Source organism: Sus scrofa, chromosome 11, assembly GCF_000003025.6.
Source record: "Sus scrofa isolate TJ Tabasco breed Duroc chromosome 11, Sscrofa11.1, whole genome shotgun sequence".
Classification (NCBI taxonomy): domain Eukaryota; kingdom Metazoa; phylum Chordata; class Mammalia; order Artiodactyla; family Suidae; genus Sus; species Sus scrofa.
Genome location: NC_010453.5, coordinates 48,034,259 through 48,060,801, shown reverse-complemented (window position 1 = coordinate 48,060,801; position 26,543 = coordinate 48,034,259). Strand labels below are relative to the sequence as shown.

The window sequence follows — 26,543 nt, the reverse complement described above, 5'->3', positions numbered from 1 at the left end:
TCGGTGTTGTCACTGCTGTGGGTCGGGTCTAATCCCTGGCCCAGGAACTTCCTTCCACATGCCACAGGTGAAGCCAAAAAGAAAATAAATAAATGACTGAATAAATAAATAAAATTTAAAAAAGAAAATAAATGCTAATCACAGAAAAAGATAAAGCTTCACAGAGTTTAAAATTGAATTCCAGGAGTTCCCATCATGGCTCGGTAGAAATAAATCTGACTAGCATCCATGAAGACGCAGGTTCGATCCGTGGCCTCGCTCACTGGGGTTAAAGATCCAGCATTGCCATGGGCTAGGTCACAGATGCGGCTCACATCTGGTGTTGCTGTGGCTGTGGTGTAGGCCAGCAGCAGCTGTAGCTATTCAGTTCAATCCCTAGCCTGGGAACCTCCATGTGGCATAGGTGCGGCCCTAAAAAAGACCAAAAAATAAAAAATGAAAATAATACCGAATCCCCACTTCTCTTTGAACGTTCTTCCTCCATATCTTGATGTCCCTTCTCTTCAAGGTGCCAACTTCTGCACTGGCAGCCCCGCACAAAGAAGACTTCTCACGTTCTGCCCCGATATCACAATCCCCTAAGCACTGAATTTGCCCTGCTCCAAAATCATTTTCTCTCCCCAAATCTGAGCCCCCATGCTGCCCACGCCAACTTCGGGGAAGATCAAATACAGCTATCTCAGTGAAGCATCATACAAGGAAATGTGTGATTAAAAACTCAGGCTGGGGTTTCTGATAGAACAGGAGTAGCTTTGCCCCAAGTGCCCCGGGGAAGACTTCCCTACATCCTAACAGGAAAGAGGAGAGGTCTGGCACCCCTGCCACCATCCCAAGCTTCTCCGGCTACAAGGAACCTAGAATTCAATAAAAGTCTCCAGTGGAACTTCCTCGCCCACGTGGTCTCCTCCCTGCTGCCACACACTCATCCTGCTTTTTGTCCGTAATCCTGCAGTCTCCGTCATCTCCTTTTCTTGGCCCCAAGTAAGCGTCCACCTTTGCTCCTCAGAACAACTGCGACTCACTGGGTGACTATGTCCCTAGGCATGCACTTCCTGAGGCTGCTTCCCAGAGGAAGGCGTGGACCCACCCCTCCCAGAGGCAGTTCTAGCCATGCCCTGCCCTGCCCTGCGAGGCACCAACTGACCGGACTCTGCTGCTTGGGAAATGGGGTTGATGTTAGAGACACTGGGCTCGCAAGACACTTGGTCTCTCTCCAAGCCACTAAGTAATCCCTGCCCTCCAGTTGCTGCTTATGAAGTCTGGCCACCTGTTCACAACTTTAAAAAAAAAAAAAAAAAGGCAAGAAATGAGGTCCTGAATTATGATTTCATAAGGCGTCACAAGCAGAAAAAGCATGTGGACTTTATCTGCCTTCAATCTGTCAGATGTATCTGGGGTTAGGGAGGACACATGTGTGTGGCCGGGGGAGGGGGAACGACTGAGACAATTCAGAGCAGATGCTCTCCTCATGACAGCAGGGGCATCGTTTTTATAAGAAACAAGATGATCTGCCTCCAAATGGGAGGAAAGGAGGAACTATTGGGTTTGCTCAGGATACTGAGTAAAAAAAAAAATTTTTGGTTTTTTTTGGGGGGGGTTGGGGGGGCTGCACCCAAGGCATATGGAAGTTCCCAGGCTAGGGGTCTAAATGGAGCTGTTGCTACCACAGCCACAGCAACACAGGATCTACGCCGAGTCTGCGACCTACACCACAGCTCAAGGCAACGCCAGATCCTTAACCCACTGAGTGAGGCCAGGGACAAACCCGAATCCTCATGAATACTAGTCGGGTTCCTTTCTGCTGGCCACAATGGGAACTTCCTGAAATTTTAAGAAGCACAGTGAGAAAATTAATTTCTCACACTACTGCCTCTAAGGGAAGGCCCTGTTGTTATGCCAAATGCAGGAAGCAAAGAAGGAAGTTAGGAATCAGGCAGTGGCTCCTTTTGCTATTAACAGCCATTTTTATTCATGGAAGCTCATCCTGGCATTGCTTAAAATAGAGCGAATCTTTCTCTAATGACTGTGGAACAGAAAGCGGGAGAGATGTGTAGATGAAAGTTGAAGATGAATTCTCGGAATACTGCACTATTCTTGCCTTCTCTCCAAAACTTAGCTGCAGTTTAGAAAATGAAGTTGAAATTCTTCCTTTCCTCCCACTTCCATCCCTAAAAACGAAACTGTATTCCATTTGACAATCTGCCAGTAATGTCAGGCACATGTGACACAGAGCTTTTAATCTGCCATTGCTACAAAATACAGCTCTACCTGCCTGTGGAAACTGTAAAAATGGCACTTGAGACAACAGCACTCTCTGGAGATAATTAGCGAGCACAAAGGGATAAGCCTGGTGATGCCTGTCCTTACCTAGGTGAGAAAAAACTTCGAAATTCAACAGTTTCTGCCCTGGCAACATAATGCTTATTCCAAACATGACAAATGAGTAAGGACCTTCTCATGAAAAATAATTTGTGATTAAATTTCACACCCCTCCCACACACTTCTAAGAATAGCTAAGTTTCACTTAAAGAGAAAGGGGAAAAAAACCCACAGGCATTCAAAGACACTGGCGCACAGTTCCACTTAAATAATGAAATTGAAGAGTGTTGCTACAGGAGCTGAAAGGTGGGTTTTGTTTCTAACTCATTCAGTGACAGACTCTTTATGTAATTCTTCTATTTCATGGAATATGTTTGCTGGTTTCACAACTGAGACTCCAGCATGCATGTGCCCCTGTTAGATTGGAACCCAGAAAGAGACAATTCTTGATTTAGTAAAGAATTCAGCATCCATTATGTATGTTCTCTGTCCCGAATGGAGTTATGACCTTTAATTATATCAAATGAACTGAGAAGAGACCGGAGGGGGTGTCAATTACAGGCTTCCCCTGTAGGTAACGATGCCAGGTGGCTTTGGATTTACTTATTTCCTTTTTAGGGTCACACCGGTGGCACATTTAACTTCTGTGGCTAGGGGGCAAACTGGAGCTGCAGCCAAGGCCTATGCCACAGCCATGGCACCATCAGATCCTAACTGCATCTGCAATCTACGCTGCAGCTTGCAGCAACACCAGATCCTTAACCCACTGAGAGAGGTCAGGGATGGAACCCACCTCCTCATGGATATTAGTCAGGTTCTTAACCCAGTGAGCCACAACGGGAACTCCAGGTTTTGGTTTTAGACGTAGGAAGTTTGAGACACTCAAGAGACAAAATAGACATGTGAAGAAACTGGTGATTAAGACATACAGGTTGGATGACCAAGCTAAAAATCTAGGTTGGAGATATAATCTGGGGAGTCGTCAGCACAGAGATGACACGTAAAGTCATAAAACTACAATGAGATAGTAGCTGGAAAATTAGTGTAGCTAGAGAAGAGGTCTGGGGATTGAGGCCTGGAAAACCCAGCACATAAGGGCAAAGAAGTAGAGGAGAAACCAGCCAAGCAGACAGAAGGACCAGCCAGTGTGATGGGAGCAGCATGCCAGAGGCAAGGAGATCGAGGCAGAGGGAGCAGTCAAAATGTTGTTGGGTGGGGGAGGAGAAGGAGCGCTGAGGAATGACTATTCTTCTCTTTTCTGTTTTTTGTCTTTTGCCCTTTTTTTTTTTTTTTTTTTTTTTAGGGCCGCACTCGCGGCATACGAAGGTTCCCAGGCTAGGGATCTAATCAAAATTGTAGCCAAACCGGCCTACACCACAGCCACAACAACGCCAGATCCAAGCCATGTCTGTGACCTACACCGCAGCTCACAGCAACATCAGATCCTTAACCCCCTAAGAGAGGCCAGGGATCAAACCTGGAACCTCATGGTTCTTAGTGGGATTTGTTTCCACTGTACCTCGACAGGAACTCATGACTATTATTTTCTTAACCCTTATAATATCTTATACACATACAGACAATTACTAAATGACTAACTACTTCTCCTCAAAGGAAGAAAAAAGAATCAACAAAAATTTCATCAAAACCACCAACGTTGCAAAAGAACACAATTTAGGAGAAGGCTGAGCTAGATGTCCCAGTGCCCTTCCAGACTTTTGAGCCCACATTCAGCAAAGCTAATATGAAATTTGACTACAAGTATCAATCTTCTCGTCTTCAGCATCATGAGAGTGGAACAATAATGTGCCACGTGAAGAACTGTCCAAGTCAGTGTTTCTCAAACATGAAGCATGAGAAGCTGGCAGTTTGTCTCGAGATATTTTGAATTTCCCTTTTGATTTCCTCGTTGACCCATTGGTTTTTTGTTTTGTTTTGTTTTTTGTCTTTTTGCCTTTTCTGGGACCACTCCCACGGCATATGGCGGTTCCCAGGCTAGGGGTCAAATCGGAGCTGTAGCCACCGGCCTACGCCAGAGCCATAGCAACGCAGGATCCGAGCCACATCTGCAACCTATGCCTCAGCTCACGGCAACACTGGATCCTTAACCCACTGAGCAAGGCCAGGGATTGAACCCACAACCTCACGCATGGTTCCTAGTCGGATTCGTTAACCACTGCGCCACAACAGGAACTCCTGACCCATCGGTTTTTTGGTAGCATGCTGTTTAGTCTCCATGTAGTCAGTTTTTTTAATCATTTTTTTTTCCCTTGTTTGATTTCTAGTTTCATGCCATTGTGGTCAGAGAAGATACCTGAAATAATTTCTATACTCTCAAGTTTGTTGAGGCTAGCTTTGTGCCCTTGTATGTGGTCAATCCTTGAGAACGTTCCATGTGCACTTGAAAAGAATATATGTTCTGATTTTTTTTGGATGTAATGTCCTGAAAATACCAATGAAGGCTAACTTTTCTATTGTGTCATTTAGGATTTCTGTTGCCTTAATGATTTTCTGTCAAGAGGATCTGTCCATTGATGTGCGTGAAACTGGCAGTTTGAATGGGGCTTCAGGTCTAAACCTTTTGCAAATTGTTGTATATTTTCATCTTAAGTAAGTCCTGTAACAAGGGATCCATTTCACTTACACTTTGAAAAAGTCACTTTCTCATATTTTTTGGCACAACCATTACTAAAATCTTAAGGGGCGCTAGTGTTCAAGTGTGTACTGTGTTATGCTTAATTGTATCATGTATAGTAATAATAATTGCCTTTATTAAGTTACTTTACATTAATCATTATGTTGACCATACTGCATTATTATCTCCTTTAATCCACGCAACAATCTAATGATTTATACATTAGGGAATTGGGACTTCAAAGGCTTAAAATTTTTCCCAAGGTCACAAAACCATTAAGACTCATTGTGATCCATACTTTCCAAAGACTAAGAGCCATGGACTAAGACCCTGTTTCAGTATTAGTCACCTTTCTTACCTTAATATATTTTAATAGGTTACTTCTTTCTTAATCATGGAAAGCAACACTCTCTGTTATATCCTGAAATGTAAATCTCTCTCAATAGTCCCTCAAAGTGTTGGCTCAAAACCTCCCTATGGCAGCAATAATGTCCTGCCTATATCTGTCTCTCAGACAATGGCAGATCCCACTGTCCCCACTGCCACCTTTTCTAGCACAATTTAGAGATGTATTCTATCAGCTTGAACACACAATCCATTATGGGAGTCCACAGATGGAAAACTGCCAGCATACATTTTAAAAGACTTTCTTCTAAGTAAATGAATATCACAATAATTCTCATCAGGAGAGAATTACAAAGCAGGGATTACCTGTACTTATCACTGCTGAACCTTTATGAATATGGTTTCTATAAGACAAGTACCTATCAAATACAAATAATAACATTATAAATCAACCACAAACATGATTAAATGAGAAAATCTTCTGGTTAGTTTCCTGAAGGTATGTTTTCTTATCTTAAAGAAAGTTTTATCTACCTTTAGGTTTACAAAAATCAAACAAAATATATTTAAAGTGCCTAGCATGTAAATACTCATTTTCTTTCTGATGAACATGAAAGTTCTCTGCAGGGCATAAGGTGTAAATTATTAGTATAAGTGATCATATCATTATACCAATTCTTTAGCTGTAGTTTATATTAAGTGTGCTATGTGTGTCTAGTACCAACTCCATATTGACAAGGTAGTGAATACCAAATTATCAATTCATGCTACACATTCAAAAGTGTCCATATTGCTAATAAGTACATTGTTCCCCCTTGCCTGTGAGACTTGTTTCAAAATTTTAATTTAGACCATGGGAAAAATCAGTACCACTTTTCCCTCAAAAATGCCCTATCCCAAGTTTATCATGAATCTCTCTTTTTTTTTAAAAGGCCACACCCATGGCACATGGAAGCTCCTGGGCCAGGGACTGAATCCGAGCTGCAGCTGTGATCTACACCACAGCTGTGACACCACCAGATCCTGAACCCACTGAGCCAGTCCAGGGATCGAACCCACACCTCCTCAGCAACCCAAGCTACTGCAGGCAGGTTCTTAATCCACTGCCCCAAAGTAGGACCTCCTAGCATAAATCATTTTAGTTCTAAACTTTGCCTGTTTAGATAAGCCTTTCTTATCTAATGTTTACTGAAGTGCTTCTGAGGTTTAATAAAAAATAAATATAAATTTTTCAGGATTTTTTTTAACCCAAAGGATGGTAGATGCAATATAAATCTAGAACAGGGTTTCTTAATAATATTACCATTTTGAACCTTAGAATTCTTTGTTGAGGGGGATTTTCCTGTGCACTATAGGAGGTGAAGGAGCATTCCTGGCCTTCTTCACCAGATACCACTCTCCTCTACGTCATCAGAATCATCAGAAACACCCCCAGGCATTACCAAAGAGCCCCTCTGCAACCACCTTCCCACAGTTGAGAGCTACTGTTTTGGAAGATCTACAAATTTAGGTAATTCCTCTTCACAAAGTATTCTTGAGGCTCCATGGGCCTAAAATTAGCTGAAACCAAAACCGTTCTATCTCATGAGTAGACGTACATGACATCTGAGGAACTAAATGTCCAAGAAAGATAAAACACTAAATCAAAAACATAGTATGATTTAAGTAAGTGAAGTCAGTCAGAAAGCGAAAGACAAATACCATATGATATCACTTATATCTGGAATCTTATATATGGCTCAAATGAACCTTTCCACAGAAAAGAAATTCACAGACTTGGAGAATAGATCTGTGGTTGCCAAGGGGAAGGGGGAGTGAGAGGGAAGGACTGGGAATTTGGGGTTAACAGATGCAAACTATTGCCTTTGGAATATATAAGCAATCAGATCCTGCTGTATAACTGGGAACTATATCTAGTCACTTATGATGGAGCATGATAATGTGAGAAAAAGCAATGTATACATGTATGTGTGACTGGGTCACCTTGCTGTACAGTAGAAAACTGACGGAACACTGTAAACCAGCTATAATGGAAAAAATAAAAATAATTATAAAAAGAAAATATGGTATGATTTATATTCCTTGCAATTTGGATAAAGCTACCTGACTTTCACTAGAAAGTTAACGCCATGTATTATTTTAAATTTCCCATTTACAGATACTACCTTCAGTAGATGTGCCATTGCCTACTTAGCCTTCCACAGAATACTTCAAATTCAGATTATTATCAAAGTATCACCAATCACCCTGTATAAGTCATTGAGAAAGAGCGGACATGCTTCCATGGGCTTTCAAATTCAGATTAATATAAGCCTGCCTCCTTTGATTAACTTTCAAGTTCAGTACTTGTTCAATCCAGATGTCCTTTCAGAGTAGTTTACAGTTATTGCAATCAATTTCAATCTTCTTTATTTGCGAATACCTTTTGGAAACTTCAAGACTAATGAATCTAATGAGTTTCTTCTTCTCTCTCCTTCACCACATTTAGTCCAAACCAAATTCAACTAATACCTTCTAGGCAACTCTTCTCAGATATGCCCTTTATATTCCTCTATCATTATCCCAGCTCGGAATTTAATAAGCCTTCTTAAGTGCCTGCATCATCTAACCCCCAAGCCTCTTCATCCTTCCTTCCACATGCTCCACCCTAGTGAAAGGCCCCAAATTTCAGAGCTGGGAAGCTGAGGACTAAACTAGTCTCCCTCAAACTCTCACCTCCCAACCAACCAAGTCCAATCAATTCTAGCTCCTAAATCTCTCTGGAGTTCATCTGTTTTTTTCTCAGTTGTATTGCCTACCTCCGGTCTTTCCCCACTGCTCCCCCTCCTCCCCAGGGACTCCAGAAAAATCTTTCTAAAAGAGAGTCCTCTTCACGTCACCTACCTTAAAATTCTTATTTCCTGTGGTTCATTTCCCCCGAGTAAACTTCAAAACACAGCATTGGCCTTCATGATCTGGCCCCTCTTGGTGACCTTGTGTCTTGACCTTGCCCAGCATAAACCCAACACTCTTTCTATGAAACAGCCCCAGAACACTGTTAACACCTCTGATCTCTCCCACTTCCACCTAAGAGACAACAGAAGGCTTTCTCTTCCTAGAAGGCTCTTGACTGTTCTCCTCCTTCTTTTGAATAGTTCATCCTTTCAGATGAAACTCAAATGTCACCAGCCTCTGAAGCTTTCCTATCTTCTAGAAGGGGCCTCTCTCATGTGAGCCCATGAATACTCCGCACAGAGTGTGTTTCAAGCATCCCATTATATTATGATGTATCATGGACCTCCTCTCAGTCTCTCCCACCAAATTGTGAACTCCATGAATTCAGAGACAGAATGCTGTTCATCTCTGGCTAAGGACTTAAAATACAGGCACTAAAATATTACTAAATAGAAGAAATTAATCTTGAGTCTCTTCTAAAAAGCTATCCTACCAATCATCTAGAATCATGCTGAAGGGGCCATTTTGACCACACCATTTACTCCCTCTCATTCCCACTAAATTTTAATGGGCTCCCCAGACATTAATCTTGAACATAATTTTTGTTACATCCCCACTTCCGCCTTTCAGCTATTTCCTGTTGTATCCCATTCTGTTCTGACTTTAGTCAAATAAGTCTAGCACAACGGGACCTGTTTATTCTCACACCATAGCTAAACATTCCATTCCTTCAGCCTAAAATGCCCATAATCTGTCACACATTTAACTCCTAAATGTCAATTTCCAGGAAACTCCCACAGGACAATGCCACATCCCTAAAACACCATACTGTGGAGACCCAATAGCTCATATGAAAATAGAGCCAGACATAATTCAACCACTTATATACCCATTACTGATGTTAATACACTCTGTGTATTTGTTTCACTGCCTCCAAAGGACCTCTGAGGATGAATCTCATTTTCTTTTCACAAACATTTTTCACATACAGTTGACTCTTGAACAAAGCTGAACATGTAGAACTGTGGTATGTATTTAATGAAAAAAGTCCACATGTCAGTGGACCCTCACTGTTCAAACCTAGGTTATTCAAGGGTCAACTTTGCTGGGCGGTTTTGTTGAAAACGTATGTAAGATGAAGGAAAAAATATTCTTAGGATAATGTCACATACCTTCTCATTGAATAGTTCTTTTTGATTTATCCCCTAGAACAGAGGTTCTCCAACCATGGTCTCCAGACCACCAGTACCCACACACCACAGAACTTGTCAGAGAGAAAAATCCTCAGACCTACTCCACAGCTACTGAATCAGCAACTCTGGGGTTAAGAGTCCAGTCATCTGGGTCTTAGTGACTCCTCTAGGTGATTCTGACACATGCAAGCAATGAAGAGTCACTACCCTAGAAATACACCAAAGTTAAAACTACAGTTTAACTGAAAGGACAGCTTCAACTAGTTCAGCTACTTCTCTGGAAAAGGAAGTTAAGTTGAAACATAATTCCTCTAGCCTTACCCAACTAGCATTTAAAACAAACAATCAAAAGCACAAAGAAATTCACAGTTAAGTAAGAAGCCTGAAACTACTGCCAATGGTTTTCAAGTGTTGACTGAAAAACCTCAGTGTGCTCCACTGGGCTTAGGTAGGCTCAAGAGGGCACCACAGAAATGCACTTGATTTATCACTGTCACTGCACGAAGCTGGCTCTTAGGACGTCTTGGTCCAGGATTTAAAGGATGGGGAAGGTCACTGAGTTCACTAATTATCACTCCATAAGCACCAACACTCACGGAATCCAGAAGAAAACACCTAAGCCAAAAATCACGCACCTGGTTCACAGAACAGAATGTTTCAAGAAGCACAGAAGTGATTTCTTCTGTAAGGTTTCTGAAAAGTCACCTTGAAAGCCAGTTTTAAAGGCATGGATGCTCGTCCAAAGGTTAAAATAAGTTAACTTTGTTGCAGTCATCTTTAAATTTCATCATAATATCATGCATTCCTATTGTCTGAGTCTCTGAAGAGGGATAATTGGAGAGAAACCCGCCTAGACATATTTTTGTATTACCTAATCTCTAACTTGTTTTCCCCAGAGAAGAAGAAAGTCTGGACTAAGTAACAGTGGAATAATTCATCTAAAATGTGGTGAAAGATTAAATGAGCGTGAATCTAAGGCCATTTAATTAGAAAATCCTACCTACAAAATTGTAGTACTTACTAAAGTGGCTTCCATAAAAACAGTTGGATGTAAACAAAGTTGTAAGATACCAGTGAGAAACACCAGCACAGACTAACTTGGTGAAAACAGGTACAAAACATGGATAAAGACAAGTGGACAGTGGCTGCACAGACCAATTCAATTGCCATTGATAAACTTCCTTCTTTGTATTTAAAAAATGTGCATAATGTGAACATATTCTGGTCTGCTGATTAAAGCAGATGGTTGCCTTTGAAATTTAAGCCCAGCCCTTATTTCACTGAAGTTACTAAATCTGAAATAGAATAATACACTAAAATGTAGATACAAAACCAACATGATAGACAGTCACTCACTGAAATAAGAAAAGGTTAAAGCTATGAAAAATTAAAGATTACTCTTGTTCAAGTCTTTTGCTGCTCTGGTTCAACTGGAGGGTGAGACAGAGGGAAAGTAACTACACCCAAATCAGGAGGTAGAGCTTAAGTCAGGATACCTGTCATGGCTCACCGAGTGGCCTTGGAATAGCACCCCCACCCCACCCTCGACCTCTTCTGGGCCACATTTCCCCTCTTCTGAGAAAGGACTGCATTGGATGAAATGGTCTCCTTAGTACCTTCTAGCTTTGACAGCCTGAATTTCACCTCTTATAAAAGAATATTCCCTCAAAGTATGTTTCTCAAATTAAATATTCCTACTAAAAATTTTAAGTTGATAAGAAAGGCAGCAGAGAGTCACCCTAGAGAGCTTTTCTTGTAAGTTCAAATGAAACCAGTGACTACTCACAGCAACTGTATGACATGACTAAGCATTTCGAGCTCATATCAATAAATATGCCACATGTTACCTGGATTACAATCTGGGACTTATGTGCTCCAGAGTTGAAAGCTGACAACTCTTTGAACACAGACTTTACCTCCTCATAACCATATGTCAATTTTTAAAAGACTTATGAAATTAAAACTTTACTTTTTTTATTTTTACTTTTTTTTTTTGTCTTTCCTAGGGCCGCACCCATGGCATATGGAGGTTCCCAGGCTAGGGGTCTAATCAGAGTTGTAGTTACCAGCCTACACCAGAGCCACAGCAACTCAGGATCGGAGCCACGTCTGTGACCTACACCTTAGCTCACAGCAACGCCGGATCCTTAACCCACTGAGCGAGGCCAGGGATCGAACACGCAACCTCGTGGTTCCTAGTCGGATTCATTAACCACTGAGCCAAGACGGGAACAGCTACTACAAACTTCTTGGTGAGGTAATACCCTTCATGCTTCTATAGTTTTCTTTAATACAACTGTTACTAAAATTAAGAGGACCATCTGCCCATTTATAAGTCTTTAAGGAAATAGTAAAAACAATGACTCCTAATAATAAAAGATTAAGGCAAGAATAAGTTGTTTGTGGGCTATTCGATTGTTTTTGCTTTTATCTCTTTCATGCTGAGAACACTGCTGAATATTATCCCTTTATTTTAAAAAATCCAAATGCTTATGGTTGTTATCATTAGTAACCACAAATATCCAAGGATTATGGAGAGATCATTAGTTAGTTACCTTCCATGTCTTAAGATTAAGTTGGTGGATAGATACTTCTCCATTTACTCCAAACATCAAGGAACAAAAAAGAAAAAAAAACAAAACTACCCTTATGAAGACACACAAGGGTAAGAATATTTACAGGTCCTTCCTTTCCTATCACTGTATGTTGCATAGACTTGAGTCTATAGGGATGTCACCTGGTCACACCATTCTCTCCTGGCAAGGAAGTCACTCTGCGCCCTCTGCCACACCTCTCCTTCCTCCACACATGCTGCTCTTTCTCCTTACTCTATTTCCTCATATAGACAAATCCTTTATTCTCCCTTCAGCCTTATCATCCCAAGGATAAAATTATATTGCTTAGTTCATTCAAGCAACACACCCTTACAATCCTTTCTTAAGACTCACCTACAAATTTCAAACACAAAGGCATTGTTACCTGCATCTTTGTAAGTAAGATACTCCTAGGACTTGGAAACTAAGGTTTTAAACTAAGGAAAACATACAAAATTAATATGACTATGAGACTGAATGATATTGTATATGGTACATATATATCACATTTTATTTTTTTAAAGGATTTTTTTTATTAAAGTCTAGTTGATTTACAATGCTGTGCCAATTTCTGCTATACAGCAAAGTGACCCAGTCATACATACATATACATTCCCTTTCTTATATTATCATCCATCATGGTCTATTCCCAAGAGACTAGATATAGTTCCCAATTCTATATGGTAGGACCTCATTGCTTATGCGTTCTAAATGTAATAGTTTTCTTTTACTAACCCCAAATTCCCAGGCCATCTCACTCCCTTTCCCTTTCCCCTTGGCAACCACAAGTCTGTTCTCTATGTCTTGTGTGACATTTTCTTTATTTATTCATCCACCAGTGGACATTGAGGTTGTTGCCCTATCTTGGCTATTGTGAAGAGTACTGCTGTGAACATATGATTGCAGAGCGCTCTCCAAGATCCTGATTTTAACTCTTGTGGATATATACCCAGAAGTGGAAATGCTGCCATCTGCAACAACGTGGACTGAAATGGGCAAACAGCATACTCAGTAAAAAAAGCCAGTCACAGAAGGACAGATACTGCATGATTCTTCTTAAATGAGGAATCTAAACTAGTTGACAGAGAAACAGACATTAGAATGGTGGTTTCCAGGGACTAGGGGAAGGGAAGATGCGGAACTACTGTGCAGTAGGTATTCAGTGGCAGTTATAAAAGATGGGTATGTCTAGGGCGTTCCCTTCGTGGTTCAGCGGTTAATGAACCCAACTAGGATCCATGAGGATATGGGTTTGATCCCTGGCCTCACTCAGTGGGTTAAGGATCTGGTGTTGCCATGAGCTGTGGTAGAGGTCGCAGATGAGGCTCGGCTCCTACATTGCTGTGGCTGTGGTGTAGGCTGTAGCTGTAGCTCCAATTTGACCCCTAGCCTGGGAACCTCCCTATGCCTTGGGTGCCACCCTAAAAAGCAAAAAAAAAAAAAAAAAAAAAAAAAAAAAAAAAAAAAAAAGATGGATATGACTAGAGATCTGCTGGTACAACATTATGTCTATAGTTAACACTGTATTGTGTGCTTAATGATTTGTCAAGAGGGTAGAGCTTATGTCAAGGGCTCCTACCACAATAAGCAAGAGATTCATATGAGAAAAATCCCTAAGTTAACTCATATCTAAGAGAGTCAAGAAAAAGGCAGCAACTCAGCAGCACTTTCTCTCAGCACCTTGGGTCCATGCCCTCTCCTTCTGCATTTCCTGGGAGTAGACAAAAACCATCCCTAAGTGTTCTTTGCTCCCTCCACAGGGTTCCTGCCCTTACCCCATCACCAATCACCACATATTTTATAATTCAATCTAGCTCTCCACATACTAAGAGGTAGGAGTTTAAAAATCTACCATAAAGGTGAAGAAAAGGAAGTGGGAAATAAGAAAAAGGCTATCTTGTAGATGAGACAGACCACGATGTTCACAAAACAGACAATTGGCTACAATTTAAACCTCAAGTATCAACAGTCATTAACAGCTAACACACAAGGGGTATGTTCTAGGAGACGGGCGTCTAAGCTCTTTACTGGCCACAATTCATTGAATCCTCCCGAGGGGCCTGTAGGTACTCGTGCTGTCCCCCATTTTGCAGGTAAATAAATGGAAGGACTGAGAGTCTCTAAGGGGACTGGCCAAAGACCACAGTCAGCACTGGCTGACCTGAGACTAATAACCGGGCATCAGGCTTCTTCTCCTCATGAGGGTGGTCTTCCTGGATGAGGCAAGATGGAGCCTGGCCTGCAAGAATGCCTGTCTCGGGGAGGAAGCTGGCCTTACTGGCTGACAAAGCTTATAAAGAGGGGAAATTCAAATGCAAGTAAATAAGCAACATGTGTTCAGACAACAGAACTTCATGAGTCTCAAGCATGCTTGGACCTGACCTGTGGGTAAGTGGAAGCCATGATGGGCTCAGGAGTGGGAATACATGGTTCAAGTATATGCACAAAATCTGAGGCGAGTCATAGACAAAATATGAAATCTCTTTATGAAAATCAAGTCGAAATACCATAAACATTTAATCCTCTGATCAAAGCTAGTTCCTCGAATTCAAACCATATAAAATGTTAAAAACAATAACTGAACCTCAATTCATTTGTGAGGGTGAAATCTAGATCCAAAGACAGCTCTGGCAGCCAGCAGCCTGCCAGGTGGGGGACAGGTGCAGGGGACAGGCAGTCTCATAGGCACATATTCAGACATACCCCAACCTTCAGACATGAATGGGCCTCCGTTCTGATGCTTCACCTTAAAATACACGGAAGCATCAAATCGGTGAACTTGTTTCAGGAGGTACGTTTGACAAAACTCTTTATGACTGTAATAGAATGTAACATTAATCCCAACAGTTAGTTTTATCAGGACCTTTAAAATCTCCTGAACATAGAATTTTATTTAAAAATATGCTTAAAATACCATAGCAGAAAGAACCTTCCTTGAGCTCCCGCTGTGGTGCAGTAGGTTAAGAGTCTGACAGCAGCAGCTCGGGACGGTGCAGAAGCATAGGTTCAATTCCAGCCTAGCACAGTGGGTTAAAGGGTCTGTCACTGCCAAGAGCTCAGATGCAATCCCTGGTCTGTGAACTTTCATATGCTGCAGGTGCAGCCATTTAAGAAAAAAAAAAGAAAAAAAAGAGTTCCCGTCGTGGCGCAGTGGTTAACGAATCCAACTAGGAACCATGAGGTTGCGGGTTCGATCCCTGCCCTTGCTCAGTGGGTTAACGATCCGGCGTTGCCATGAGCTGTGGTGTAGGTCGCAGACACGGCTCGGATCCCGCATTGCTGTGGCTCTGGCGTAGGCCAGTGGCTACAGCTCCGATTAGACCCCTAGCCTGGGAACCTCCCATATGCCGCAGGAGCGGTCCAAGAAATGGCAAAAAGACAAAAAAGAAAAAAACTTTCCTAACATGCTCTCTCCACACCCTGATTTATTTTGTTCCATATACCTATCACCACCTCCCACTACCTTATATTATTATTCATTATCGTCCTCCCTATTGTAATCACGTCTAGAAATGGCAAAACTTGTCTTTTTCACCATGAAACTGGATCCCCAATCCCTAGAACGACGCCATGCACACAGGAAGAATTCCATAAATACTTGTTAAACTCATTCATTTACCCATCCATCCATTTATTGAAGCAAATTCCCTAGTGTTACCCATGCCCTAAAATACTGTTATTTTTTCAACCTTGATGAACAGAAGTGGAAGCAGTTCGAGGTTATAGAATTCGGTCAGGCTGAATCAGATGTTTTGCAGACTCCGTGGGTTTGTTTTTCAATGCTGTTGCTTGGAAGTAGGGTGCATGGGTGGGGGAAGAAACAGGAAATAAGTGCATTTTGTTGTATGAATCTGTATGCGATGTGCCTGAAATGGTCTATTCTATGGGGGGATTGTAGGCATTCTTGTCTGGAATAGCTGCTTACAAGAGATCCAGAGTTTAGATTTAAAAGATGTTGACAAGGAGATCCCATCATGGCGCAGCGGAAACGAATCCAACTGGGAACCATGAGTTTGCGGGTTCAATCCCTGGCCTTGCTCAGTGGGTTAACGATCCGGCGTTGCCGTGAGCTGTGGTGGAGGTCGCAGACATGGCTCAGATCTGGCATTGCTGTGGCTCTGGTGTAGGCCGGCAGCAACAGCTCCGATTAGACCCCTAGCCTGGGAACCTCCATATGCTGTGGGTGCAGCCCTAAAAAAAAGACAGAAAAAAAAAAAAACTAAAAATAAAAGATGTTGACAAGAAAGAAAAGCAAGGGGCAATTTTTTGCTCATGTAGGAGAATGTACAAAGCAAGTGAGTGGGGTTAGGTATGGCCATTGCTGGCCTGGTTCACAGATCCCACACAGACAGAGGTATTCATGATTTAAGGACCCAAGGCTAGGACATCCAGGGATGCTGGACCGCTAAGCTGATGTGATCTCCAACTGGGTCCAGAGGCCAAGCCCACAGCGTTTGCCATGAGGGCCTGACATTCTCACTGCCACTTTCTACTCCAAAGCCAAGAAGTTCCCAGGACAAGAAATCTGGCCTAACGTTTCCAGAAGGCCCTACAAAAAAACAGATTTGGGACTTAAATAAAAATTTCCTTTTCGTTGGGATTTAAAAGGGGGAAAGACCACGATTTCTGATTAAATGCATTGATAGCTCCTACATTTCCCTTTCAAGGCTCTACTGTCATGTCCAATGCAATGCATTAAAACCTCATTTCCATCTTGCCCCCGAAGTAGCTGCCGTTCCTGCTTCTGCTAATAGTTGCACAAGCTCCAAAGCAAGTCCTTGCTCTTTCACTCTAATCAACCCCCATCACGTCTGCTTCAAATGTCTTGTCCTCATTTATATGTTCACTGCTTTCAGCAGTTGGCATCCTTCTCAAAATACCAGTGAACTGCAACAATTTCCTAACATCTCTCCCAGCCTCTAAGCTAGTTAGTTCTCGAGTCAATCTATTTTACATACTACTTCATGACCCCACCTTTCTAAATCTCTGCTTTTACCATTGCAACCGTCTGTGCCAAGCATTGGGAAATAATCCCACTACCTAAGGGATAGTTCAAACTCCTCCAGTGAGGTACCACTTGAGCTGGTCCCAAGTTACCCATCAGCCTGCCTCCAATCTGCCAATCTAGACTAGAAATTGCACGCCTTTTGCTCCCCTCAAACATGTATAGGCCTCCAAACATGGAGTGGAGATCTTATTGAACTTTGCACTAAATGACTGATTAGAACGTCTTGTCTCTGTGCCTTTGGATGTTCCAGTCTTCCTGCAGTATTCTCCCACCTCACTCCTCCAAATCCACACACACCTTGCATCTCCCGTAATAGTTTATTAAATCCTCACACACATCAGTATGTGAGCACTAGCATTAATTGCCTAAATCCTTGTTCCGCAGAGTGTGGGCCTCATCGGGATGGCCCGGGAGCTTGCTAGAAATAGAGAATCCCGGCCCTGACCAGATCTAATGAATCAGAATCTGCCCTTGGGAGTTCCCATCGGAACAAACCCAACTAGACTACATGAGGATGTGGGTTTGATCCCTGGTCTTGCTCAGTGGGTTAAGGATCCGGCATTGCCAAGAGCTGTGGTGCGGGTCACAGATGCAGCTCAGATCCTGCGTTGCTGTGGCTCTGGCCGGCAGATGCAGCTCCAATTCAACCCTTAGCCTGGGAACTTCCATATGCCACAAGTACAGCCCTAAAAGGTGAAAAAAAAAACAAAAAAACAAACAAAAAAAAGACTTTGCCTTCAAACCAGACGCCAAGGTGTTTTATATGCACACTGGAGTGTGAGAAGCATTTGTTTAAAGCACTATAATTCTCAGTAAAGTCTGGGTATTTTTCTCACCCAGAACTTCTAAAAATTACAAATTCCTCTGCATCTCCAGAACTTCCTTCTAATCCAACCAACTAATCCGACAATCTAATCCAGTGGAGCCCCTATCTGACAGATACACATTAACAGGTCAAAATTTCCTTTGTTTGGTCTTCCTGTCTTTTGTTAGGACACACTTAGAGCCAGGATTGGTGTAATGGAAAGAGCTGGGTTTAGAGTCATCATGAGGGTTCCCACTTGTGCTAATAAGCCTGTGACCTTGAGCGAGCCACCCAACTTCTCAGTTTCCATATCTGTAAATTCAGGCAACCACCCTTTCTTATAAAGAGGTTAAAAGATTTTATACAAGGCATCAAGGTAAGCATTCAAGTATTTTCTTTCCACTCTCCTCCACTCCCTCTCTCGAAAGCAGTATTTTACCTCCTGTTGCTATTTAATAGCCTTAAAACAGGGGTTTTCTACTATTGCACCTAAACTCATCCTACTAGTTATTTAAAAGGCAATTTTTCCTTTGTTTATGTTCTTCTCCTATATCCATATCTTGGGCTACTATTGGTTTCATCTATCCTTGGCTCTCTAAAACGTCACATTCACAACATAAAAAAGCAATAAATATTTCTTCCTACAAATGAAAGATATACATTTAACAACTAGCAAGAAATAATGTCTAATGGCTGGTAGAAGAAGTGATCACTCCATTTGTTGTAAGTCTTCATAAAGGAATTCTTGAAGTGTCTCTGTGCTTGGGTCACTTCTTGGACTTTGCTTTTCTAAGTCACTATCTGATCCCCGAGGAGTTTCATCTTACTGGAATTAGACAGTGCTATTTATTTTTACACTTGGTAATCTGTGTTTACCACCTGTTTCAAACCCTCCAATAGCTACACTGATGGCAGGACTTTGGGTGATGTACTCAAGTAATTTTTCTTCTTTAATTCAATAGGCTGGTAATATGATTATACGTTATCCTTTTGCTTATAGTTTGGGCTTCTAAACAGGACTTCAAATTACCAATCATTAAGGTTTTTGTATAAGATTCAGCAAACAATGACCTAACTGAAAATTAAAATATTATATATATATATACTATGTAACATTTATATGTAAATATTACATTTATTTTATAATATATATTTGAAATATATCATATATTATATAATTATATGTTATATTATACCACATATATATTAAATACATATTTATAATATATTTATGTATTAAATATATATTTATTCTGTAATATATATTTAATATATTAAATTATCTATTTTATATATAATATTTATATTATATACTATTTATATATATAATATAATACAGTTATTTTGTAATAAATATTTACATTGCATAAATATATAAATAATTTGTAAGCACTTACTCCCAGTCAAGGATGTTTGGAGGAGGTAGTCATAATTCAGTGTGATTTTTAACAAGTCAAATAAAGTATCAAAAACTGGTAAATAAATAATTAGAATAGTTAACTTCCTACCAGCTCTATTTCAAAGCTAGGTTCCATGCCAGTGCTATAAAGGGCAAAGTGTGGCAGCATGATCCAGAGCAATTGAGATTAGTAAAGTTTTACAATCCACGGCCTTTAACAGGAATGTTCCATTATCATGGAAAATACAATTGAACATTCATAAATATCTGTGTGGCAATCATAAAACCCATAAGGGCATTCATGTGAGCCATCAATAAAATCCAATTACTCTATAATAGCTCCACCAGCCAGGGTGAAAAGACCACCCATGCAGCACATTTCTTCTATCCTAAGGCACACGTGTCCATTTAACATTCCTAAAATTAGAAGATCTTATAATCACTGATCTTAGATTTGATGGCATATTGTAATATGACATCGATTTGAAGTTACTTAGCTCACAAACTATGGACAAAATTAATTACAACAGAAAGCTATTTGCATGTATCAAGTGAGGTAATATCAACCACACAATACAGATCCACTTCGGGTATAGCTGCCTGGTTAAAGTGTAACTCATACAAAGATTTTAGTCCCATAGCACTAGAAAGAATATCACGTTTTTAAAGGCTGTTCGAGTCTGTTTAGACAATACAATGGAAGCAGCCCCGGCTTTGTAGGTTAAGACATCCCCCGAATTTAAATCCAAGCTCTGTTATTTGCCCAAGGTCATACAGCTAAGCAAGTTACTCTTCTCTCTGACTCCCTTCACTTCATGTGTCAGAAACAAAATGAGAATAACTGGCTGGACTGTTACTAGGTTAGAAATAATTAATGTAAAACAGCTGACAGAGAGGGCTTATCTTCCAGTTTGTCTAAACTTGTTTGAGTATTTCCAAAATACGCTGGACATTCTACTACTATGATGTCCTTGCCTTGTGCCATTCATCCCTCCAAATCCATCATTCCCTTGGAGTTGTAAACTAAAAAAATCTTTGCAATGCTGCTTAAGACCCAAAAGCAAACATTAAGACTGAAGAATGCTCTTTCATCTACACTTAGGGTTTTAAGATCAAGGTAGACAGGAGTAGGTCTTATTTCTCTGCCACCCACCCAAGAGTCAGGGTCTCTACACAGTGCATTAAATATCCAATAGAGGCAGGTGACAAGTCTCAAGATAAAAGGTCTACAGATGAGAGAACTCAACAGCCCTAGGCTACACCTCACATACCTGCCCACCCACCCTTTGCAGTCCATCCAAACTGTGCTGCCTCCAGCCGCCCGAGCAGCAGTCAGCTCTGGCCTGGGCAGCTCAAGGCTTACATCAATTGATGTCAACCTTTAAGGGATTTTTTCCCCTGCCTTTTTCTTGTACGCAGAATGAACAAAGAGAATGGAAATATGAGAAAGGACAGAGAGCTCTATTTCTTAATCTGGGGTCAGCATGCTCTGACCACCTGTATTTAATCATTACAGTATTCCTATTTCTCTTCCAAGATAGGGACTAAGCCCCTCTGGTAAAGTGAATTCTTTACCAAAATAAACAAGGATCTAGGGAGACCCTCAGAATCTCATGCTCACCCCTTGAAGCCTTTTATAAATTTTCACATCTGTTCTTAGTGTGCATGCATATGTATGATTTACTGGAATTTTTTTTCTTCTTTTTAGAGCCTCATTTGGTGGCATGTGGTGCCAGGGATCAAATCAGAGCTGCAGCTGCAGCCTACGCCACAGCTGCAGCCACAGCAATGCAGCTCCGAGCCACATCTGTGACCTACGCCATAGCTTGCAGCAATGCTGGATCTTTGACCCGCTGAGCAAGGCCAGGGATCAAACCCTCATCCTCATGGATACTAGTCAGGTTCTTAACCTACTGAGCCACAACAGGAACTCCTATTGCAAAACATTTTTGAGGTGAATACACATTATAAAATGAAATAAAACTTGAGTTACCTACCTAGTACAGAATTTTCCTTCTCACTATTAAGTCAGAGGAATTCTAGTAACATGTCAGCCAAATTGTCTACCCAGACATAGATTCTTCTGAAGATTATTTCCATGTCTCAGTAATGTAAAAGAAAAAATGCAGAACAAAAGCATTTCAACAAGTCTAGCAGCCATCAATGTTATTAAAATGAAATGAAACAGTGAAATGTAATAACAGTGATACTTGATATTCAGGGATTTCTTCCCAAATTGCTCAAAATACACAGAGCAAACCCTCGTTAAATTGATAGTGGTTAATGCAAACAGAGCTTAATTCAAAGCAGATACTTCTCTCAGGCCGCCAAGATCCTCCACTTTTTCCTTTTTTAACTTAAGAAAAAGTGGCTTACCTGAAATATGTTCATTCAAAGCATATTTGCCATCTACTTCTTTTTGAATGGAATTTCATTACACTATCACATACATTTAATGTGGCCAGTGTACTTAAATGTATGGGGCAAGTGTACTCTGTTTGCTTAAAATTTTCTCAATAACAGTTTTGGAACATGTTTTCTTAAGTTTACTGTGGATATTTGGTCAGCAGTGTCTGAAGCAATGGTATCAAGTTCTTAAGAAAAAGTGATGACCCATCACCCTGCCTCCCAGGTCAGGAAGGATGCTCAGAAGGTGTGTCTCTGAAGAATGGAGACAGAGTCCATCAGCAGCCAAACCCAGCTGGGGCAGCTGCTCAGCATGACAAATTATACCAGCACAGTGACCCCTAAACTACAACTACTCCATCAACCTAAACTCTTAAAGATAACCAATAAATGCTCAATATCCAACTTTTATGCCTTTTCAACGCTGGATAGCAAGGCTCTACATTTTTAAAAAAACATCGAGTTAAATGTCAAACAAAATGTCAAAACATTAACATGAAAGTATACCTAAGTTTTTTTACTTTTTTCACTGTGTACAATTAGAAGTAAATAATAAGCAGAGCTTATGTCCTCACAAACAGTGCCCGTTGCTATTTATGATTTTTAGTGTTCAAGGTTAAAACTACAAATATTTTAGCTAATATGATCAAGACTTTTGATGCTATTAGCATCGTAGCCTTTTGATGGACAACACAGATGGGAGACGTCCAGAAGGAGCAGCTGTTTTATGTCCAATGGAAAACAGGGCTGCAGTGTGTTTTTTTGTTCTGTAAAGATTATGAACAACTATTCCCCCCAAAAAATCCATAGACCCTACAAAAAAGCCTTTTGGAGGACAGAGTCCGATCTTGCCTATCCAAAGGACAACCACCTTTCCTCATGACCAAAATGACAAGAATTTTCACAGAAATGAAGGAAAAAAAATGGGTTGACAGAAAGAAACCAATAAACACAGTAAAGTTTTGGATTTGGATTTGTGTTGTAGACTGCTTGGACCCATATGGAATTTTTTTTTTTTTGCTTTTTTAAATATGGAAACAAAAACTTTTAAGGAAACAAATCCAAATCAAACTAAAATATTTGTATTATTTCATAAAATTGAGGACTCAAAAATTTCATAAAATTATACTGGTCCCACATATAAAGGGGCAAGAGCAGCTGAATTAGCTATTTGTTTTCTGGTTTCTAGCCTTGCTAGTTGAACAAAATAGATAAACTGCAAAATGTCAACTAAACATAAATTTCAGAACGACATCTGTTTTAATATCTGCTCCTAACTGAAAGAAGAGATAAGTCTAAAATGGCCAAAATGCTCATTAAAAAACAAAGAGCCTCTAGCTAATCATCACAATTTAAGTAGCCAAGGGGCCAGATTTTGTTCCTCCAGGTTCTTCTCTAAGGCACATGCATCTTCAGAGGGTCAAGAATTAGAAAAATGATCATAATTAATCATTGAATACCATTTTGAGCGCTACTATACGGCAAGCATTATACACCTTACATACATGATTTTATGTAAATTATTACAATGTCCTTTGGGGGTAGGGCTACCCCCAAATGGTATTGTTTGCTAGGCTCTAAAACAGCAGCAATTCCACCTGTCTTATTCGCTGACCACAGGGAGGAAAAGCAACATGTCTACAATCATTCAGCCACTAAGTGACTGAATGGGATAGGATTAAACCCACATCAGGGAACGCCTAAATCCCTGCTCTCGTCTAAAAGGATCACCTCTTCATGACAACTGATGCACACTAACTGAACTCCTGTTCCATCTGGGGTGAAGACGACCAAGAAATTCAGCCTGGGGTGCACTAGAAGCAGTTCAAATGAACATTTCTGTATGCCCTTATTCTTCAAATGATTCTTTGTTGTTGTTTTGTCTTTTTAGAGCCACACACTTGGCATATGGAGTTTCCCAGGCTAGGGGTCAAAACAGAGCTGCACCTCCTAGCCTACACCACAGCCACAACAATGCCAGATCCGAGCCCCATCTGCGACCTATACCACAGCTCATGGCAACGTCAGGTCCTTAACCCACTGAGCAAGGCCAGGGATGGAACCTTCGTCCTCATGGATGCTAGTCAGATTCGTTTCCACTGAGCCACGACAGAAACTCCTTCAAATGGTTTTTTATCGTGTCAAACTCAATCTACAATTTTTTAAAAATTGGTTTGGTGTTTAATGCTGGGCAAAGCTAAGAGGTACCAAGGCAGATGGCTTGACTTTGGAAGAAGCAAGGCTTACTGCAAACTCGCTGGTAACACTTCTTACTAAAGTAACTTTAATGACTTCTCATAAGCTACCGCCACTACCGGTTCCTGCTTTTAAAAACTTCTATTCCTTACTCTTGAACTTCTACAAGATATTTCATCTACCTATATTACTACTACATTTTTCCACTCAGCATTTATTTAGATTGATGATGATAAGAAAACATTAAAATGTTTCTAAAACTTCTTATCAACATAAGCACAGAACATCCCTCGAATGTCAGCTAAAACAATAGTAACATGTATTATTTGCATATCAGCATAATAACTTAAACTCTCCCCTACTACCTTGAAAAGCACATGGTCCAAAATTCCAATTTCAATTTTACTCACACAACTGAGAGGAAACACAGATCCTTCTTTCAAACTATATAAATTTTAGATTATATTTTAATATTCCAAAATGGTAAATAAAAAAACCAATTCAAACCAAAAGAGTGTCTGCTCTGCTAGATCTGTTTCGCAACTTTTTAAAAAATTTTATTGGAGTATAGTTGACTTGACAATGTTGTGTCGTTAGTTTTAAGTGTACAGAAAAGTGAATCAGTCATACATATAAATACATCCATTCTTTTTCCCATATAGGTTATGACCAACTATTAAGTAGATTTTCCTGTGCTATAGAGTAGGTTCTCCATAATCACCTTTTTTATACCGTAGTATGTATGTGTTATTCCCACCCTCCCAATTCTTCCCTCTCCCCAATGGCTTCACCTATGGTAACCCTAAGATTGGTTCTCAAATCTGTGAGTTTGTTTCTGTTTTCAAAATAAGTTTTTTGGAATCTTTTTTTTTTTTATTAGATGCTTTGCAATTTTGAAAGATGAGGAAGAAAAAGAGGAAGATATGGCAAAGAAAAATCTGTTCCCACCTTCAAAACCTCATTTTAAGATTACCTGGAAGTCTGCATCATTAAAATCTAACTTTCAAATACGCACTTAATACCTAAGGTGTGAGGAACTAAGGAGACAAAAGGAGTAAGAAATACATTAGCCCTGCCCTCAAACAGTTTCAAGTCTAAGCAAGAATTAGATGCAAGTGAAAACAAAAAATGCTTTGAAAGCCCAGAGGAGAAACCAAGGTCACTTCCAATGAGAAGTGTTTTCCTGACTAAAGAGCTGAAATGACTGTTCATCTCTATGCTCCCAGAGAACCCTGGGCATTTAACACAATGGATTCTAACTGAACTCATGAGGACATTTCCTCAGTTATAATGTGGACCCCACTAAGGGCAGAACCCCATCTTATTTCTATGTGTATAAGTACCAGCCACAGAGAAGATGCTCAATCAATGCTTTTTGTGTGACTGGCAAGTGAATGCAGCCCAAACGTCCCCTTAGTGGATTAAATGCCACTTGCTACCCTGTTGTTCTAGAAATAAATGTAAGCACACACACCTCACATGTACACCCTTCACTCAAACACTCAGTTAAATCCAAGCAGAAGAGAGCATGAAACTCCAAGAAAAACAATGCTTAACACCTCGAGTTACTGCTGAAGCTCTCATTTTCAAAAATCACTGACAGGACTACAGTAAGATATTAAAGGGCATATAATTGTAAATGTTTGATCAATTCAACATAGGCAGCCCTGCAGCTAATTATGGGAAAGAAGAATGTCTTCAACAAAAATCTCTCTCTTTAATTTAACCTTTTGAAGGGCTTTGCTAAAAAACAAATGCTAGCTGATCAGGGAAGCAAATTCTACCACCCTCCCAGGAACTGACTCAGGACAACTGCTTATCAGATGAGCCACCCAGTAAGATGCTTTGGAGTAATGAATTTCAGATGGGTTACTTGTGGAAGATAAAGATCCTGGCCATAAAAATCTATAACGTGAATTTGGAGCGGATAAGCAATGAGATCCTGCTGTACAGCACAGGGAACTCTATCTAGTCCCTGGTGATGGAACATGAGGGAGGATAATGTGAGAAAAAGAATGTTCTGTATAGCAGAAATTAACAGAACATTGTAAATCAACTAAAATAGAAAAAATAAAAAGCTTTAAAAAAAAAGTCTATAACATGAAGTCTCACCCAGGAAGCCACGATAGAATCAGGCCCCATGGTTCTTTGAGTTTGAGGAAGTAGGGAGCTGAGGAAGGAGGGATGGTACTTAGAAACTTGTCGCTCTGTCAAAGAAAGAAATTAAGAACTGGAAATGGAGAGAGAGAAAGAGTAGAGAAAACTTCAGTTATCCTCTTTGTGTGTACCGGCAAACTCACATTCCACCACTTTTCTCTGCAGCTAAGAAGGCTCTTAGGTATTCAACCTTGGCCATTAAAGGACATTTGAAAATGTGACCAAATCTTTGCTGCTGGCCTTAAACAGGGCTTTGGCAACGCAAAATAATTAAGGTTCCCCTTTCAGTAACTATCCAACACCAGAGAATGAATGAACGGGACAGAGGTGTGTGTGGCATAGTAAGCTTCCTTTCTACTTGATTCTCTTCTAATTACTTGGAAGGAAGAGAGGTGACATTTTTAAATAGTAACATGAATTGACAGGTGGAAGTCCCCATGTTCAAGTTACAGATCCAAGTTTAGATACCATTAAGTTTGCTTGCTTGCCTTTTTTTTTTTTTTTAAACAGATTCAGCTATTGAGAAACGCATTATCTGAAAAAAGAAGTAGT

At 40.5% G+C, this 26,543-nt stretch overlaps 1 protein-coding gene across 45 annotated transcripts in view; it reads right to left on the bottom strand.

Annotated features, from left to right (window-relative positions):
- The window catches only part of LMO7 (LIM domain 7), a 222,374-nt gene that overhangs the window by 72,648 nt on the left and 123,183 nt on the right, over window positions 1-26,543 (bottom strand). The window lies entirely within an intron of this gene.